Source organism: Geotrypetes seraphini, chromosome 5 (assembly GCF_902459505.1).
Source record: "Geotrypetes seraphini chromosome 5, aGeoSer1.1, whole genome shotgun sequence".
Taxonomy (NCBI): Eukaryota; Metazoa; Chordata; class Amphibia; order Gymnophiona; family Dermophiidae; genus Geotrypetes; species Geotrypetes seraphini.
The window spans coordinates 49286601-49307608 of record NC_047088.1 but is presented as its reverse complement, the minus strand read 5'-3'; the positions used below and the strand labels follow the sequence as shown (position 1 = coordinate 49307608).

At 40.6% G+C, this 21008-nt stretch overlaps 1 protein-coding gene across 1 annotated transcript in view; it reads left to right on the top strand.

The window, feature by feature from the left end:
* Window positions 1-3902: 3902 nt before the first annotated feature.
* Window positions 3903-21008, top strand: part of HTR2C (5-hydroxytryptamine receptor 2C) — a 298238-nt gene continuing 281132 nt past the window's right edge. Inside the window, exons 1-2 of the mRNA XM_033946497.1 lie at window positions 3903-4019; window positions 14799-14937. The gene's annotated coding sequence lies outside the window, so the exon portion shown is untranslated. The remainder of the gene's footprint in view (window positions 4020-14798; window positions 14938-21008) is intronic.

Sequence of the window (21008 nt, the reverse complement as noted above, 5' to 3'; positions counted from 1 at the left end):
GCAGATCCCAGATCTCCATGTAAACTAATTAGTCAATTAGATGCTAACAGTCAGTTCTTAGAATTGTTGTTGTCGTTAGGTGCCATCGACTTGTGCTCGAGCCCTAGCGACTTGATGAATTGCGCATCTAAAAAGAGATCGATTTTGTGCATCATCTCCATGGTTGTTTTCCCACACGTCCAGCCATCTGATTGCAGTTTCCCCTCTTCGCCTGGTTCCTTCGATCTTCCCAAACATGATATCCTTCTGATGGTGTGACCAAAATAAGACAGTCATAACATCATTTGGGCTTCGAGTGACACAGCCAGTTTGATCTCTTCCAGAACTTGTTTTGTTAGTTCTTCTGGTAGTCCAAGGCAAGAATAAAATCCTTCTCCAGCAAACCATGTCTTCTTCTAATAGAAGATATTGAAATCAAATATGATCAAGGTCAATTTTCAACTTCAATTTATCGCAAAGAAACCAACCGAACACTGTCCTACATTATAGTAGCTACCATCCTACAAGTTTACAAGACAGTGTTCTGCTGGGTCAATTTTAAAGAGCAAAATGATTATGTGCCACTTGGGGTGAATTTTTAAAACATTCTGATCAAATAAGGATCAGGTTTGAACAGCGTGGGTATTCAAGAAAGGTAGTTAACAATGCATTTATAAGAGCTTACAATATTGCATGGTGTATGTTTTACCTTATTCCAAACAAGTGTTTGCAATTTGGAAAGTGATTTACCGCTATTGATATGTTCTTGGTTTATATCCTGAATTACATGAATTGCCCAATTTACATATACATGGAACAGAAATTTGTCTGGTTATCAATACTACTACTATTGCTACTACTATTTATTATTTCTATAGTGCTGAAAGGCTTATAATCTAATTTTTGGCTAGTTTGGGGCCTTGTTGTCATTTTTGGTGCAATAATTGTGTTTATTGAAGATATGCAATAGAAACAGATACAATAATAAACCCCAAGACAGGTAAAACATTTTATTTAAAATCATTTTCTAATTGTGAATCTGATCGGGTGATATATGAAATATCCTGTCCATGCAATAAATGGTATATTGGTCAGAGAAAAAAGGAAAATCAAACTGCGTATTGCTCAACATTTGAGCAATTTGAGAATGAATAGAGAAGAGACCCTATTAGTTTCTCATTAGCGAGACAAAAGCCACATGGTAGAGAAGTTGAGATTTGTAGTTTTCATTAAACTGTTTTACTTAATAGGGAACAAAGGTTAATATATCAATGGGATACCACTGAACTAGGAGGTCTAAATAGGGAAATAGAATGGAATGCAGTTAAGGCCTAAATAATTAAATTGCAAAATTGAAAACCCAATCAGAAGAGGATTTGAAAAAGTGGAATATTAGGATATTAGATATTTAAATGAAGAAGGTTAGTAACAGGTCCAACCTTCCAGCTTGGGTTTTGTAACCCATCTTTGATGGATGCTGTAACAATGTATTATGCTATAAGAAAGTAAAAGGTAGGATTTTCTTATATGAGAATTATTTAAAGATAATAGTAAAGGTAGAGTAACAAAATTTAATAGAAATAATTTAATATTGTAGGCATAATAATGTTTTTCCCGAGGAACTCCCGATTTAGTTTCAACTCCTGAAGATGCTTCTTAGTGAAACACAGTCTGGTGTTGAATAAGGATTTTGTAAGTTTGATGAACTGTAATTGTGGAGTGGATCTGAATAAAATTTCAAGAACAAGATAACAAGATCATCGTGAAAATGTACGATGTCCAGTCAGATCTACATTTCATTTTGAAAACAACTATAATTGAACAGTTTAAGATTTCACCAACTGCAACTTATTGGACTATGATAAGAGATATGGTTATGGAGCATGGGGGTGGTCTCTTGGGATGTGTTTGATGGGATATGTAGCAGGTCTTATATGTATTAGTTGAATATGATGCAAATTTTAAACAAACATATTATGTCTTTATTAATCAATATTTGGTGTGTTTAATATTATTTATTTATTTAACACTTATAGCAGAATGGTTTAAATTCGGGTACTGAAACATTTTTCCCTATCTGTCCTGGTGGGCTCATGCTCTTTATAATGTACCTAGGGCAATGGGGGATTAAGTGACTTACTCAGGGTCATGAGGAGCAGTGTGGGATTTGAACCCATAACCTCAGGGTGCTGAGGCTGTGGCTCTAACCACTGTACCACACACACTCCCCAATAGTTCAGTAGCTTCTTTTGTTTTGGGTTTTTTCAGGTCAATCTTTTGAGTTTTTGAGCAGTAAGCTTCTTTTTTTAATGAACTATTAATATGTAAGAGTTTATAGCTATCCAAAATGGAATGTTGAAATTAAACCATATGAATTCATAGAAACAGAAAAGTTTCATGCAAAAAGCATTTCTTATGGCTTTTTAGTAGAGGTGTGCAGGAAAAAATGTTTTGCTTCATTTTGTTTTACCTTGTTTTCATTCTGTTCTCTTTTGTTTTCTGTTTGTGTTGTTCTGTATCATGTTGTGATATCATGCCCTATTACTAGCAGGGCTAGTGCTAGACATGATGAGGCCCAGAGCAAATCCTAATCTTGTTTGCAGTCTTGCCCCTCTTTCAACTTTGAACAACTTTCAACTGGGGCTCCCAGTAATATGGGGTCCCAGGGCAACTGCCCTGTTCTCCCACCCCTAACGCTGTCCCCAATTACTAGACAGAGTTCACTGATAATATGCTAAATGAAATACCACATGCTATACAAAAGAGAAAGTAAATTATATTCTCCAGCAAGATTTCAAGGCATCAATAGAAAAGTATTGTTTCCTCTCTTTTGAAATATAGAAACTGGTTATTTTCCATTTATTTATTCATTTATTTGTTTTACTAGAAATAATGATGTTTAAAAAAAAAACAACAACCCACAACACATTAAAAATGATAGCCAAGTTAGCTTGCTGTAACATACAACATTAACAGTTGCAGGTGGCACCTTACTGACTACCCAGTTCATCGAGGTGTGAACTTTCAAGAACCAGAGGCCACTTGGTCAAATGCATCAAGTCTCAAAAAATTGGTTGGTCTATAACAGGGGTAGGCAATTCCGGTTCTCGAGAGCCAGAGCCAGGTAAGGTTTTCAGGATATCCACATTGAATATGTATGAGATGGATTTGCATGCACTGCCTCCTTGAGATGCAAATCTATCTCATGCATATTTATTGTGGATATCCTGAAAACCTGACCTTACTCCGGCTCTCGAGGACCATAAGGTGCTACCTGCCTCTATTATGAATGTTCCAAAAGATGCTGCAGGACCTGGGAGTGATACTATCTGATGATTTTAATGTGACCACAGAGGAAGTAACATTGACAGCAAAAACAAGAAGGATGGTTAGGTGTATAGGGAGAGGGAATGGCCAGCAGATAAAAGGAGGTGATAGTGTGCCATCAAAAGTCTCTGGTGAGATCTCATTTGGAGTTTTGTGTACAATACTTAAGACCATTCCTTCAAAAGGATATAAACAGGATGGACTCAGTCCAGAGGGTTGTTACTAAAATGATCACTGGTTTTGTCATAAAGCATATGGGTACCGACTTATGAATCTAAAACATTGGAACTAAGGCAGGAGATAAAGAAGAGATGCGTTAAAGAAATTTAGGGGCCTGTGAAAGTGTCAGGGATTCTCCCTCAATATTGATGATATTATACCACCAGGCAGCAGGGGGTGCTAATCAGAGAGAGAAGGAACTAAAACTCCCAGGATACCCTGGGCTCAGTAGCTTAGGGCTTTGCTACCTGAGAAGAGGTGGAAGAGCTGGGGGGTGGGACCCAGGCAGACAGTATATATTTTCCAGTTTAAGATCCATTCAAAGAGGTCCCAGAGTGAGAGGAGGCTTCCAAATCTAGAGGCTGATTCAAGCCTCAAGAGACTCCAGGAGAGTTCCCTAGCCATGGGTTAAAAGGAATCCTGGGAAGTTAAGTCTGGAAAGGACTGTTTGAAGGAGCTGACATTGTTAGGCTGTTGACACTTGGCTGGCTGAGGTAAGCCCAACTTATTCTGAGAACTGTGGAATATGTTCCTGGGTCTGGCTAGGACTGTTTATTTGAATAGAGAAACTACTTCCCCTAAGCCTGTGAGGAAACAGGCTGAAAAGAGTGTGTAAATAGAAGGTTTTCCTTATACGTTCCACTAGTGTTGTTTTGAATACATGTTCAGGAAGTTCTGGACTGAACTCTGCTACATGGATCTTTTACTAAGCTGTGTTAAGCAACTAATGCTTTGTTTTGTGGGCTTCCTGAAAAGATACTGTGGGCACTTTAAGTGGTCCAGAATTCGGCAGCACAAGTTATTGTGTGGGGGGGGGGGGGGCTACCATGAACAGCCCACATTTCCCCTTTGCTGGTGCAGCTGTATTGGCTTCCAGTGTTATGGAGATTTCACTTTAAACTGTTGGTGTTGGTATAAGGTGGAACACTGTGAATTGCCTCCTGTGTTGTTCAATTTTTTTGGTCCCTTATATGCCTGCAAGGTGTTTTTCGTTTACAGGATTAGCAGCTGTTAGTTGTATCTTCAGTTCATCAGGTACGACTCATCTACAAGGTTGCACGTATTTTTGGTATCAGAACCACGGCTGTGGAATGATTTGCCAGAGTCAGTTCAACATGTAATATCTCCACTTGTAAAGTTTTAAAGGTTTTTGAAACCGCATTTCCTTCCTTGCATAATAGATGAGTGCATTTCTTGTAGGAGTCTGTAGTAAGAACATAAGAAGTTGCCTCCCCTGAGTCAGACCAGAGGTCCATCTCGCCCAGCGGTCCGCTCCCGCGGTGGCCCACCAGGTCCGTGACCTGTGAAGTGGTTTTTGCCCACTTTTATAACCTACCTCTAGTTCTATCTGTACCCTTCAATCCCTCTATCCTCTAGGAACCTATCCAAACCTTCCTTGAACCCCTGTAAAGTGCTCTGGCCTATCACCTCCTCCGGAAGCATGTTCCATGTGTCCACCACCCTTTGGGTAAAAAAGAACTTTCTAGCATTTGTTCTAAACCTGTCCCCTTTCAATTTCTCCAAGTGACCCCTAGTGGTTGTGGGTCCCCACAGTTTGAAGAATCTGTCCTTATTTACTCTATTGTATTGTGTGTTTTGTTTTAATTTGCTATATATGTCTTTTTTGTAACCTGCTTAGATGTTGTAATATGCGGGATATAAATATTTTAAATAAATAAATGATAGTGATACCTTGGAATCCAAACTTAATCCGTTCCAGAACCCCGTTCGAGTTCCAAGACAATTTTTCCCATTGAAAATATTAGAAACTAGATTAATCCGTTCCTGGGTCCCACAATCTCAAATTTTAACAAAGCAGAGTTCGGATTCTGGGGCAAAATGTACTACAAAAAAAAATTTGGATTCAAAAGTGTTTGAGTCCTGGGGCGTTCGGATTCCGAGGTACCACTGTATATATTTTACCATACTGTAGTTCAGACCTGTGCTTCTCTTTCCTATATTACAAAGGCTGCCGCTGCAGTAAAATCCCAGCATTAGCTGCCTAACGCACTCCTGTTCTGAAGGTACTTTTAAACTAGCCTATAGACACTTTTCAAGTTCCATCTTGGGCCATATCCAAATCTAGGCTAAAAGCCCACCTTTTTGAGACTGCTTTTAACTCCCAACTCCAGTTTGTTTACTCAGTACCCATGTCTGTTTTATTATTTCCACCATAACTAATTCCCTAATTACATTAGAGATTTCTATTCCGCCAATGCCTTGCGGTTCAAGGCAGATTACAAAAGAATTACAAAAAAGGTATTACATGAAGAAGATATCTGATAATTTCTAGAGGAGATAAGGAGTAGATGAGGTTGCTTTGGGGAATCGGGAAGGTATTGGGAATTGGGAAGGAGCTAGCGGTATTAAGTTGTTTGCAGGAATTTCTTGAAGAGTAGAGTCTATTTCTTTTCTCAATGTTTTGTAATCAGGGGTCATAATTAGTAGATTGGAGATTTAGTTAGAAACATAGAATATGACGGCAGAAAGGGCCGACGGCCCAACAAGTCTGCCCACTCAAGAACCTTCCCTCCCAACTAGCCTGCCTACTCAAGAACTCTTCTTCCCTGGAGTATCTATCCTTTGAGCATAACTCTGTAGTACTCCCACCTGTTTGTCCCATCGACTCTTGAAGTCGAGCATGCTACTGGCCTCGACCACCTGGCGGGGAAGATCATTCCATCGATCAATCACCCGTTCGGTGAAGAAGTATTTCCTGGTGTCACCATGAAATCTTCCTCCCTTAAGTTTTAGTGAATGCCCTCTTGTTGCCGTGGGACCCTTTAGAAAAAAGATTTCCTCTTCCACTTTGATGTGACCCATGATGTATTTAAATGTTTCTATCATGTCCCCCCTTTCTCTGCGCTCCTCGAGAGAATATAAGTACAGTCTGATCAGGCGTTCTTCATATGAGATGTCTTTAAACCCTGAGACCATCCTAGTAGCCATTCTCTGTTTCGACTCCATTCTCTTCACATCCTTTTGATAATGTGGCCTCTAAAATTGGACACACTCCAGGTGAGGTTTCACCATGGATCTGTATAATGGTAATATGACTTCCGGCTGTTGAGTTTTGCTGCTGGTGTGGCTAGGAGGCCATCATATAGGGTTCTTTTTTCCGTTTGACTTCTTTGATTGGAGGGTACGTGAATGGAGTGTGGGTTTTCCTGTGTCTAGATGATGTAGTTTGGATGAGACGATTGTTCAGGTAGGTTGGGATGTCGCCTAATCCATTATTTATCCTGTTTGTCTGTCCTGAATAGATTATAAACTCTGTTGATCAGGGACTGTCTTTTACTTGTTTTGTAATGCTAAAGAAATAATAAACAGTAGTAGTATAGAGTTACCTCCAGAATGTGGGCACACCGTAAGCAATTTTAATAGGAAATATCACAAACTATAAACAAGCTTAAAACCAAACACTCTCATTACTCTAGAAATATTGCCGCTTGCCTTACAGATTTTAGAAGCTGACGCGCTGCAAATTTAAGGAAAGCCACTCTAAAGCAATTCTGCAAAGCAAAATTATTTTTCTGTGTTACATAATAAAACACATCAGAATCTCTTAAACTAAAGGACGGGCATGTTAATATCTGTAAACACAAATTGAGGATTTCAAGAACAGCTTGATTCAAGCTCATTATAATCTGAATTTATTGTGAATAATTCAATGGCTCTTTACAAACATGTTAGTTAGAGCTATCCTTGGGGAGAAAATGGAAATAGTTTTCTATTAGATTCAGTATGTAAAATAAAGCTAATCAAGGGGTCGCTAAAAGCATTTTGGTGCAGCTGTGTAATGAAACCACAAAGACGACTGAAAAGAAATAACCAAAGTTCAAATGCCAGTTTCTCTGTCACTATCAAACAAAAATGTAATTTGTCTCAACATTTTATCATTGTCATTATCACGTATTGTCTATGCCACTTTGAATTATTTAATATTTCAAACCACAGTGAAACATTGACTACATAAAATGCACTCAAAAATGGTTACGTTATCATTTTATATTTCATTTAAATGATAGAAGCATTGTTTTATGTAAAGATGTCAAAAGAATGAATTTCCATAGAGTTCTTACAGTAGGGGGCTGTTTCTATTAACGGTGCCCAACTTACCCCCGCAGTGGTTAAAGCTCCAACGCTCATAGGAATTCTTTGAGTGTAGGGACTTTTACCGCTGCGACCAGAGATAAAATTTATTTGGGACTTGTATACCACCTTTTTGTAGTTATATAACTACATTCAAAGCAATTTACATACAAGTACTTCAAGCATTTTCTCCATCTGTCCCAATGTGCTCGCAATCTATCTAATGTCCCTGGGGCAGTGGAGAATTAAGTGACTTTCCCAGAGTCAGAGGGAGCAAGACAGGATTTGAACCCACAACCTCAGGTTGCTGAGGCTGTAGCTCTAACCATTGCGCCACACTCTCATTCATTGATTTTATTTTATTTATTTTTTTTAGCCCGTTCTCCTAGAAGAGCCCAGAATGGGTTACAGGTTAACATACACAAAAATAATTTACAGTTTGCTTCATAGTAAGAGTTCGTAGTTTAACAATTATTTCTGAGCTAACATGGGTGATGGTCCTAATAACAGTGCAGGATAGGTTTTGCAACTTTTCCCTATATTAGCACTACCAGAACGAAGGATGTTATCCTGCCGCTATATAGAGCAATGGTGCGCCCGCATCTGGAGTACTGCATCCAATACTGGTCGCCGCACCTTAAGAAGGGATATGGTGATGCTCGAGAGGGTCCAGAGAAGAGCAACAAAAATGATCAAGGGCATGGAAAACCTTGCATATACCAAAAGGCTGGAGAAGCTGGGGCTCTTTACCCTGGAAAAGCGGAGACTTAGAGGGGACATGATAGAGACCTATAAAATCATGAAGGGTATAGAGAAGGTGGGGAGGGACAGATTCTTCAGGCTAGCGGGGACATCAAAAACAAGAGGGCCTTCGGAAAAACTGAGAGAAGACAAGATTCAAGATGAATGCTAGGAAGTACTTCTTCACTCAGAGGGTGGTGGACACCTGGAATGCGCTTCCAGGAGAGATGATAGGACAGAGTACAATAATGGGTTTCAAAAAGGGCTTGGATGACTTCTTGAAGGAGAAAGGGATTACAGGGTATAGATAGAGGGGTACTATACACGGTACTTCAGGATTAGGGCATAAACAATTCAGGTGGTGGGAACTTAAAGGTCAAGGACCTGGAGGGCCGCCGCAGGAGCGGGCTGCTGGGCACGATGGACCCCTGGTCTGACCCGGCAGAGGCAATACTTATGTTCTTATGTTCATATTAGTTTACATACATACAGAGCAGGATAGGTTCAACAGCTTCTCCCTGACTTATCGATGTCTCTCACGGCACATTCGGAATCTCTTTGGGGCGCACCACTATGCCTTAGCACACAGTTTGAGAGACACTGCTTTAAAAGATCTCTAATTGTCAAATTAAGGGATTAAGTCATCCCAGAGATTGGTTCTAAATGTGAACTTCATCGTGACATGGCCGAAACCAGAGAGGGAGAATCATAAAAATGAGAGAACATTTTCCTGTAATCAATTGTCAGACAGAGACAGAGATCCAATGGATGCAGGTAAGTCAAAGAAACAATGAAGCCAATATTCAGTGAGAGATAACAGTAGAAAAAGCTCCTATCTGCTTTTCTCCTGCTAATTGTGTAATACCCAGATTTTCAGTAGCCTATAACCGTATAATTCCAGTGAAAATCTGGAGAAATTATTCACTGTTAGTGCCCAGATAACTATCTGAGCAAGGAGGACCCCAGAAATAGCTGTCCTATTTTGCCCGTATATCAGCACTAAATATTGGTTGAGACCTGGATAACTTCCAGTCCCAGACATTTAATGACCATATCAGGGTTAGACCCAGCACTTGAACTGAATAGATAAAGGCGGAATAGAAAACCTGATTAACATAACATATAGAGGGGCATTTTTGATAAGATGTCGTAGGTCTGACTTTGGAAGTTTCCTGCAAAACGTTCAAAATTGGACTTCCAGAAGGGTCTATTTTTGAAACTGCTGGCCGACCAAAAATGTTAGTTTTTTATTTTTTTAAAATCATCTAGTTGGACGTCTTGGCTACCATTATGCCCAATTAGATGTCCAACCTCAGGATAGCCACAATGAATATGCATGAGATAAAGCTCCATATCCTGAGTCAGTCTGCAACATATGAACATTCATCTCTTGTGTATTCCCTGTAACTCATAAAAACCTAATTGGCTTAGCAGTTCCTTGGACAGGTGTGGAAAGCCCTGCCCTAAATCCAGTTTCTTCATTATGACAGTTTATAGTCTAATAATATCCATAGGAAACCGAATAATAATAGTGATAGTAAATATATTGTAAATGTATTTTATGCTTTTCAACCAAAACTGGGCTGGAGAGGCTCCTGCCTAGCTGGTATTCAGCTGCACATAACTGGGTGTTGCCATTGAATTGCCCCTATACCATCCAGGTAGCACCAGGGTAGTCCAGGTGAGGAGTCTGGGTAGAGTCGGAACTTACCCAGCTAACAATATTCAGTGCAAGTGCTTGGATAGCTAACTGGGCAGACAGAAGTGTGTGGTGCAGTGGTTAAAGCTACAGCCTCAGCATCCTGGGGTTGTGGGTTCAAATCCACACTGCTCCTTGTGACCCTGGGCAAGTCACTTAATCTCCCCATTGCCCCAGGTACATTAGATAGATTGTGAGCCCACCAGGACAGACAGGGAAAAATGCTTGAGTACCTGAATAAACTCATGTAAACCATTCTGAGCTCTCCTGGGAGAACGGTATAGAAAATTGAATAAATAAACAAATAAAATACATTAAAAACTAGCCCTATTCGGGTAGCGGTTTGAAGTCCTGTAGGAACCCCTTCCCCTGAAAAATGTTGAGTCCCCAATTCCGAATGCCCTTCTTCCCTCTGTACTGGAAAAGCACTGGGCCACTCCCATTTATCCCCACTCCCTCCTTCCCTATGTTTTGTTTTGTTTTATTTTATTTATAACCCGCTTTTCCCAAGGCGGCTCACAATTTAAACATACACAATCAAAAGTGCAAAAAAATACATATAAAAAGCACAAACAGATAAGCCACTAGCGCTTACACCATCACAAATGTCTTAATGCCCATATTTCATGTTACAGAATAGATGTCTCTTCAGTAACAACTTAAAAGCATCAAAATTACATTGCTTTCTAATGTACAACGGTAGCCGATTCCATTCCTGGGAGCCCCTACAGGAAAACATACTTGCAAATGAGATATTCAGTCTCAATTCCCTTACAGGTGGCACAAACAAGCCACCATGATGGATAGAATGTAGCTTGGATAGCGGAACATAAGCCTGAACAATACCCACCAAACTTGCAGGAGCCAGACCATGTATACACAAATAAACCATCACAAGCAGTCTAAAGTATATACAGTCTTCTAACTTCAACCAATATAGCTTCACGTAATATTCAGCTACATGTTCAGTCTTTTCCAAGTGAAAAAGAGTCCTAACCACTGAGTTTTGAGCAACCTGTAATGCATTCAGCAGAGTTCCCTCAACTAGGTTCCATACATTCCACCTCTCAGTAGGACCCCCCAGGCCTACCTTTCTATTTTTGATAGTGTGTGTGTGGTGGTATTGGTGGTGGGGGGGGCGTTGTGTCAGAAGCAAACTCCTGTCCATTGCAGCTCTTGCATTAAAATGGCTGCCATTATCTCTAGTGGCATCTTACCTTACTACCTCTAGTACCATTGGACTGCCTCTAAAGGTCGCAGAAACCATTTTAAAACATGATCTACAATGGACAGAATTGAGTGAGGTGGGATAGAAAGTTAGATTCAGGAAGGCCTTCGGATGGGTGGGTGGACCTCAGGGGGAGGAGCTCCTTTTTGGGGAATCTGGGAGGGGTAGTTCTTGGGGATGCTTGGATAGTGGGCTCTGGCAAGGGAAGTACACCTACTCATTTTGGTGATATTAGAAGGAAACAGGCTCTTATGCAGAGCCTGACTAATATTTAGCTGGAATCCACATAAGAGCCAGCAGCCAGCACGTGTACACAGTGGCGTTCCTAGCATATGTGACACCCGGGGCCCATCATTTTTTGACACCCCCCCCCCATCTATATGAAAAATATGAGTTTTTAGTAACAATCCACATATCGCACAACAATAGTGTACCTACAAAAAGGCAGCATCTTAAACACTGCAGTGAGCACTAGAACACCAACACATACATTGTAAAACTAAACAAGCCAGATCCTATACAGTCAATACATCCTGTACAGTCAATGCTATCAGAAAGCCATGTCCCTTTCATACACACAGACAGGATACACCCTCGCCCAATATGGAATAATCACAAACTAAAAATAGAAATATGTAGACAAAAGTTAAACTGAACCCCAAGAAACCAGACTCTGCATACAATACAATACTACAACACGACAAAAACAGTAATACATGTCCTCTAATACTGTGCAAAATATAAAGATAGTAGATGTAAATTTGAAAAAACTGATACATAACAATCACCACTTTACAAATTAACAAATAAAAATAAAACAAATAATGAGAAATAAGAAAATACCATTTTATTGGACTAATCCCCGTAAGCTCGGTCCCCATCCCTGCAAACCACCTGATTCCATCCACACAAGCCTTGAATTGTTTTATATTGAACTTATTATATTAAAGTATAAAAAGAAACAATATTCTGTACAATTGTCAATTTATAAATCAGCGTCTTCTCCCCACTCTCTCTTCCCCATTTCCCTTCAGCGTCCTCAGCCCACTCTCTCTCCACTTTCCTTCAGCACATGCACATAAAAACAAGAAAGTAATTTATATCATTTTCATCCTATTCATTCATAGAAATTAAAGTCTAAATAATGCCAGTCACATAACAAAACATGATTTTACAAAAATAATTCCCTGCACAGTCAAGCCTGCAAGGATTACTAGATGTCTTTCAGCAGCTCCCCTCCCTCCCTCCCCCTTAGCTTCGTGGCCAAGTCAAAATGATCTACCAACAATAAAATTTTAAAAACATTTATATTACACGGGTTTTCAAAGAGGACAAGGCAGATAACTTAATGCAAAGTCACCTCAGTAACAACTATACAAAAATAGACAAATATACTCCCTCCCTTTTTACTAAACCGCGATAGCGGTTTTTAGCACAGGGAGCTGCACTGAATGCCCCCACGCTGCTCTCGACACTCAGGCTCCCTGCGCAAAAAAACGCTATTGCGATTTAGTAAAAGGGGGCCATAGTATAAAATATAGACAGCATATATAAATTCAGACACATTTTGATCACTAAATTGAAAATAAAATCATTTTTCCTACTTTGTTTGGTAATTTCATCAGTCTCTGGTTGCACTTTATTCTTCTGACTGTGCATCCAATATTTCTTCCCTTCTTTCAGCCTCCTGTATGCTTCCTCTCCTCCAGACCTCATTCCCTCCCCCAACTTTTTCTTTCTTTCATCTTGCCCCTTCTTTCTTTCTCTCTCCATGCCCCCTTTCTTTCTGTATGTCTGTCATTTTCGCTCTCTCTTCGTGCCCCATTTCTTTCTTTGTTTCACCCTGCCCCCTTCTTTCTTTCTCTCTCCATGCCCTCTTTCTTTCTCTCTGTCTGTCTTTCTCTCTCTCTCTCTCCGTGCCCCATTTTTTCTTTTTCTTTGTTTCACTCTACCCCCTTTCTTTCTGGCTCCCTGTCCCCCCCCCCCCTCATTTCTTTCTTTCTCCCTCCCCTCCCCTATGCCACCGCCGCTGGAGAATAGGCTGCCACTGCCGCCATCGGGAACAGGCCGGCTCCGATTTGCCCTGCTTCTCTTCCCCGCGGGGCTGACCAACTCTTTGCTGCCCGACATCAATTCTGACATCGGAGAGGATGTTCCAGGCCAGCCAGGCAGTGATTGGCTGGCCCAGAATGTCCTCTCCGAGGTCAGAATTGACATCGGGCGGCAAGAGTTGGTCGTCCCTGCAGGGAAGAAAAGAAGAGAGAACTCGGCCGGCTTGTTCCCGATGATGGCAATGGAAACCTTTCCCCGGAGGCAGCCTATTCCCTGGTGGGTGGCCAGCTGTGCACTCCCTCGAGGCGTGCACCCGGGGCGGACCACCCCCAGCCCCGCCCCTTGGTACACCACTGCGTGTACAGAGCACCCTAAATATTCAATGTTAGCACAAGGACATGGCCCCACATTGAATATCAGGGCCTAATTTGCCTGATAACAGTCTGCATTTATCCCTATCCCAGGGATGGGATTGGGGAGGGAGAAATTATGAGGCTGAAAAAACAAAGAGCTTGGTTTCTGGCTCTCCTATGCAACCAGACACAAGGACTTGAACCAATAATTGTGATCAAAAAATCTTCATTATAATCTCTCTAACAGTCAGATGCCTGCAATAGATGTACATAAAGTAAATCAGGGAAAGGATATCTTTCATCGAGCTGAGAATATTTTGAAGCTATTTGTGTATGACATATACTGTATTTCGGTTAAATCCAAAAAGTACTTGAAAAACTCTAAACAGTACTTATCTTTTTAGTGATTCGGCTGTAATCTTTAAATGGCCAATGTAGCTGATATAGCTGATAGTCCTACGGGACCCGATTTGCCTTTAAATCGGCTTCATCAGGGGTCATGCAATCAAGTGTACAGCTGGCTTACGTTAAGAAGCAAAAATGGTGTCGGTAGGTACTTCATTATAAAGGAATGGTGGGAAACCACGGTCTTTGAGGACCACAACCCACACAAGACTTCCACTATGAACATGCATGAAGTTCTATTGCATGCTATAGAAGCAGTCCATGCAAATCAATCTCATGCAAATTCATTGTAGAAATGTTGAAAACCTGACTAGGTTGTGGCCCTCGAGGACTGTGGTTGCATATCCCTGTTCTAATGGATCGGGGATTAAACTTATTTTCAGTAGTGGTAAATGGTGCCTAATTCAAGGTTACCTGACCTTATTTTCCAATTATTCAGAAGGATTACATAAGCCTCTACTTAATTTGTGTTGTGATATATCAATGGTATGTTATCAGTTGCTTTATTAATTGCTTTCAGGTAATATCAGCATAGCAATATAAAATGTTTCCTAAGAACAAGATTTCTAGAATGTAAATTGTGTGTTAGTATTCCAGCGACTAACATATATATACCACAGTTGACCGCGAAACAGAGCTTAGTAAGAAAGTATCATTTTAGTTCAGTTTTCTAACATAACAAACTTTCCATTTAATTTAATAGAGGCATGTTGATGTGATTACTGGTGCGGCAAGATTCTTCACAATACTTTCCAAAGTAATAGATTGAAGAAGCCATCTGGATGCCACCAAGTGAAGAGAGTCTCCTAGAGATCCAATAAGATTAGAAATCACTCAAGCAGGTATTTATTTACAGCCATAAAAAACTAGTCACTGCTGCAAGCCTCTTCTACATGAAGGATAGATTAGATTAGTGAATGCAAGCTGTGAAACTGAGCTTTGATTTTATTAGCAAAATGAGCATTTGAACTATTTCAGAAATTCACAGAGCTTTAGACGGTAGGTCATCATGGCAAGGGTGACATTGTAATGTTTCTTACAAACCAAGACTCTGTTTACTATGATCTTATCCACGGGCACAAAATGAAAGGAAACCTTTAGTAAATAGTCCCTTGAGCTTAAAGACTTGAGGTCCTGCAAATGGTTTTTACGTGCTATGCATTACTGGGGGGTAGGGGGGGTGTTGCATGTACATTTCCTTTTGAAGGATTTTAGTCCCTTATAAGCTTTTGCCAGAGACCTAAGTAAGGCTATTTGTGTGTTTGTATCTTTTGTAAATGGAGCTCTACCAGTATTACATTCATAATCATAGTTATCCCACTTTAAATCATTCTCATCTCAGCTGAAGTACTGTATATTTTCTATGGTCCTTCTAGCATATTGAACATAATCCCGGCATCTTAGGCCATCCAGCAGGTACATTGATCAAATGTTGACGCATTGAGGAACAAAGGGACAGCAGGCTCTAGGGATCTATTTCTTGGTTGAAACATGAGACATTCAGGATCTGTTCCCTTGTTTAAGCTTGATGATCTCTGTTCTGCAAATGTGAGGTCATGGAAAAAAAATTATACACTGAAACAAATTTAGAGGGAGATACAGAGGCTTACAGAGCACCAGGTTTAAGAAGACAAGTAGGCATTTACTAAGGCACAATTTTAGAAAGACATATTGCAACCCATGTATCTTTATAAAATGCTAGTGTAAATATCAGAAATTGTGCTGACCTTGCAATGTCTGTTGCAAGATTATTCAAGTATGCATGTAGATATGCATATTTTATCATCTCTGGACCCAATATTCAAAATTATTTAAATGACCAGGAGAGACTAGCTATTTAAATTGCTTGTTCAAGGCTAACTAGCAATATTTAGTGGCACTTTACTGGACAGCGCTGCTTAATTCAGCCACTAAATGGCTAACCCCTAGGGATTGGTAGGATGTGGAGATCAGGTGGAGCATTGCTGTAACCAGTAAGCAGTAAAATTCAGACTACTAACTTACTAGACAAGTGCATAAAGTTAGGACAGAAAACAAGCTGATCTAACTTTGGGGTCCTTTTTACTAAGCCATTTTAGCACACGCTAAAAATTAGTGTGCGCTAAACGCTAACGCGTCCATTATAGTCTATGATGCATTAACGTTTAGCGCTTGCTAATATTTAGCATGCGCTGAAACAGCTGGCACGCCTTAGTGAAAGGACCCCTTCATGTGCCAAGTTTAACCAGCTACCAGTCTGAATATTGGACAGTGCCTGGTTAAACTCACCCTTGATCTTGTGGGCCCCCCTTTTGATTACCTCTGTAACTTACCCCCCTCTCTCCACTTCCCAGGCCTACCTGGAACTGTCCTTGGTGGTCTAGGGGAAGATAGAGCAGAATGATGCCCTCTCACTCCTACCCAGTGCTGTGTCCTCTTGAAAATGGCTGCCACAACCTTTAGTGGCAGTCTTGTGGTCTCTCAAATTTCATAGGACCTGAAGTACTTGCAGTAGTTGAAGTATCATGAGGCTGCTGCTAGAGGGCATGGCAGCCATTTTCAAGAGGAGATGGCACTGGAGCAAGTACGCATCACTGCTGCCCAATCTCCCCCTAGACCACTAGGGAAATATCCAGGTAAGCCCAAGGAGCCTAAGGAGGTAAAAAGGGTCTGAAGTAGCTTTCAGTTTTCTTCAGGAAGTGTGTGTGTATGTGTGTGTGTGGAAGTGGGGGAAATTGGTACAAAGAGTGTTAGATCTGTGTAGCTTTTCAATCTTTTATTTATTTATGCAGGTCCCATTATCTATATATATAAAATCGGAGGTATGTATGTGTGTATGTATGTAAGTGTGTGTGTATGTGCCGCGATCACGCAAAAACGGCTTGACCGATTTGAACGAAACTTGGTATGCAGATCCCTCATTACCTGGGGTGATATGTTCTGGGGGTCTCGCGGCCCACCTGCACACGTGGGCGGAGCTACAAACATAAAATCAGATTTCACCCATTCATGTCAATGGAAAAAATGTAAAAAGCTGCCATTCTCACGGTAATTCAAAAACGGCTTGACCAATTTGAACGAAACTTGGTATGCAGATCCCTCACTACCTGGGATGATATGTTCTGGGGGTCTCGCGGCCCACCTGCACACATGGGCGGAGCTACAAACATAAAATCACATTTCACCCATTCATGTCAATGGAAAAAATGTAAAAAGCTGCCATTCTCACAGTAATTCAAAAACGGCTTGACCGATTTGAACGAACTTTGGTATGCAGATCCCTCACTACCTGGGGTGATATGTTCTGGGGGTCTCGCGGCCCACAACTCTGTGTTGCTTGCTCAAGGGTGGGTTCACCCAATAATTTATATGTTCTTGCTCCTGGAGGTGAAACTAAAAATGTTGTTTATAATCATGTTTTGCGTTAGTTGTATTGTATTCATTTTGTCAAATATTTCACATTATAATTTGAATATATGTGTGTGTGTGTATGTATGTATGTATGTATGTTCCAGCATAACTCTTCAATGCATGGACAGATTTCAACCAAACTTGACATACACATTACTTACTATCTGAGGACAAACACTGTGGGGGTGGGAAGGGGGGGATATGTAAAAATGATTGAAAATGACAGATTTTAGTATCTACCCCATAGTGTTTTCGGGCTCACAGATGAATACTCACCATAACTCTGAAACGCATGGAGAGATTTCAAACAAACTTGGTACACATATGACTTACTATCTGGGGAAAAATATTGTGCAGGTGGGACGGGGTAAAATACTGTGGGGGTGGGAAGGGAGTGATATGTTAAAATTATCAAAAGCGACAGATATTAATGTCCAACCCATAGTTTTCGGGCTCGCAGAGATGAATACCGACACTCCCGATGCCGTTTAAGTCTAATTTCAGCCCCATAGAGAGGGACATTCCTTTGGGACATGTGGAGGGTAGGGGGTTGGGACATGGGGGTGGGGCATATGGGACATGTGGGGGGGGTAACGTGGGGGGTGGGACATGTGGGACATAGTGGGGTGGGACATGTAGGGGGTTGGACATTTTGGGATAAATAAATATCCGGGCAATGCCGGGTAATCAGCTAGTTATTCATATAATTTGATTATTCAGGCCAAACACCCATACATAGGGCTCCTTTTACTAAGCTGTGATAGCAGTTTTAGCGTGTGCAGAATTGCCACGTGCGCTAGATGCTAATGCCAGCATTGAGCTGGTGTTAGTTCTATCCACGTAGTGTGGGTTTAGCGCACGCGGCAATTCTGCGCGTTGTAGCGTGACCGGTCCTCAAGGCTCGCAGTAACCGGCCCACGCTTACAATATTCTCCCCAGCGTGCTTCCTCAAGATGGAGGAAGTCCCTGTTGTGCAAAACTTATCCTATGTGTATAACAGAATGGCCTCACACAGGTAAGTAAGGAATAACAAAAATCAAATTTATTGTTCAACTCACAAGTCCAAGAAAAATGCATCAAAAGAAAAATGTATTCCAAAAGATCTTTGGCAAAATTAGGAAGAACAACATAATATGATTATAACCAGCCTGGTCTGGATATCAGTCCCAAAGTTCTTTATCAATGTCCCAGGTGTAACAGAGTCTCTTGATAGTCCTTGACTCTTCCAGAGTCTTATTGGAAATTGGCAAACTATGTATGGTATACTGCACTGTGCAGCGCTGCCTCATTAAATGCAGTAACAAATATTGGCAGATTTGTCAAAGGGTTCTTTGGTATCCAATAGAAAAGTAACCCACAAACTATTCACCATGGTACTGTGTAAATCCTGTCTCAAGCTTCCAGGATATTCACCCCTCCTGAAAAGAACTTGCTGAAGTTCCTTCCACAGCAGCACTCTTGGTAAGCAAGAAAAAAAACCTTCTCATACAAGCACACCCTTGGCTAGCATACATTCCATTAATTAGCAGACTTTAGGAAAATCCTTATGTTCAATAGAAATGGAAACATTCAACAAAACTTAGGAAAAAAAAAAAAACAATTCCAACTTAATTAATTTCCATTTCTTCAAATAGTCCCACCTCTGGTAAAGTGCTGCAATCCATAGCTTCACCTTCAGGATTTACCAGAGTTGTATCTTCTGGTTCGGTGTCCAGCATTTCAATGTCCCTTGTCTCAGGGGGACCTGGAGGCTCCTTCCACCTGAGAGCTTCTCCTCTGTCTCCTTTCCTCTTGGTCAGCCAGTTCTCTAAATGCTGCCAAGCTGCTGTACCACGCCCAGCCCTACTCCGGGGCTGAACTTCTTTCAGCTGTGGTTGCCTTCTCCCCTGCTTAGCCAGCTTTCCACAAAATGGAGGATTTAAAGGGGCCCTACCAGTTTTCACCAGGCTGTGTTCTGCATTAGGTTTAAACACAGCCTGTGCTTCCTGTTCTTGTTCTTGCCTAACAGGGACAACATGGTTAGCCCGGACTAGTTTCAGGGGGTGTTTTTTATCATTCTTCCCTGGCACAAGGCCGGCATTGGACTCGGGCTTGTGACAGCGTGCTAAAAACGCTCTCGCAGCTTCGTAAAATCTTTTAAAGCTATACTTTCTGTAATTCCACTTATCTTAAATTTCTTTCTCTACTTAATTTCTCAATCTATTGTTATGGAGAGCCCTTGAGGCAGTATTTCTAATGGATAACCCCTGATGCAGCTCGATGGCAAAACATAGCACTATGCCAGGTACTATGGTGAAGAAGGAAATGTTTTTACTATCAGAAAAATAAAAAAGAGAAAGATATTTAAGCTAAATGGAATTATAGAAAGTATAGAAGATTTAAAAGAATATTTATGGGTGTTTGGCCTGAATAATGGACTCTAAGGAGAATTCTTATATGGGAGATTTTGAAAGTACTAATGAGGAGTTGAGGAAGTGATTTTATTAAGATATGTTTGAGGATTCTTATGTTCTGGTGGTCCACATACAAGAGATATGAAATATTAAAATTGTTCTAGAGGGTTGTGATCCTCTGTTTAAGTGAATAAATGAGACAGGCATGGGATTTAAAATTTTCTAAGCACACTTTAGTAAAAGGGCCCCTCTGTTTTAAAAATTGCAATGGATTGAGAAATCTGGCTGCAATGTGAGACAGATTCCACTGCAGCTTGGCATGCACTGGTTCACAGTGGATGTAAGCATTAGATTTAAATGCATTATATGCTGTCAACTCTATTTTAGTGAAAAAATATGATAGAAACATGAATCGATTTGACAATTGAGAAGCAGCCAAGGTAATAATTTAGAGGTGGATTTTAGAAAGAGTATACAAATTGATTCTGAGATGTCCAGCTATTTTTAGGTTATTTTGAAAGCATTTTGATTTTTAAAGTTTTGTTTGACCCTCATCAAGTCACGCTGTCAGTCACAGTGTTTCTAAGTAGCCTTCATGTGGCTGTTTTTAGTTTTGCTCTTGTTATTGCTGGATGGATCTATATACTTCTTTTAGGGAGGAGATAGTGGATGCTGAGGATGGGCAGATTGGATGGGCCATTTGGCCTTTATCTGCCTTTATGTTTCTCTGTTTCTAAGATTAGAAATGGTTGATGGTGGGATCCAATGTCTTTTTTTTTTTTTTTCTTTTTTAAATTTTAGTTTTTACTTTCATTTTGTATTCTTTTGTTTTTCTGATCATCTTTTTTGCTGGCTCTTTGGCACATCCAGTTGGTCTGATTTATTTTTAGATTAGCTCTTGATAATCTTTACAATGGGTTATATATCTGCATGGTCTTTTTCTTTCTCATATATTTTTAGAGGCTGGCACTAACCCCCTGTTTTACTAAGGTGCGCTAAGCATTTTAGCACGTGTTTAGCACGCACTAAATCTACGCGCATGCTAAACGCTAATGTGTCCATAGACTAACATGCACGCAGTAGCATTTAGCATGTGATTAGCGTGCGCTAAAATGCTTAGCGCACCTTAG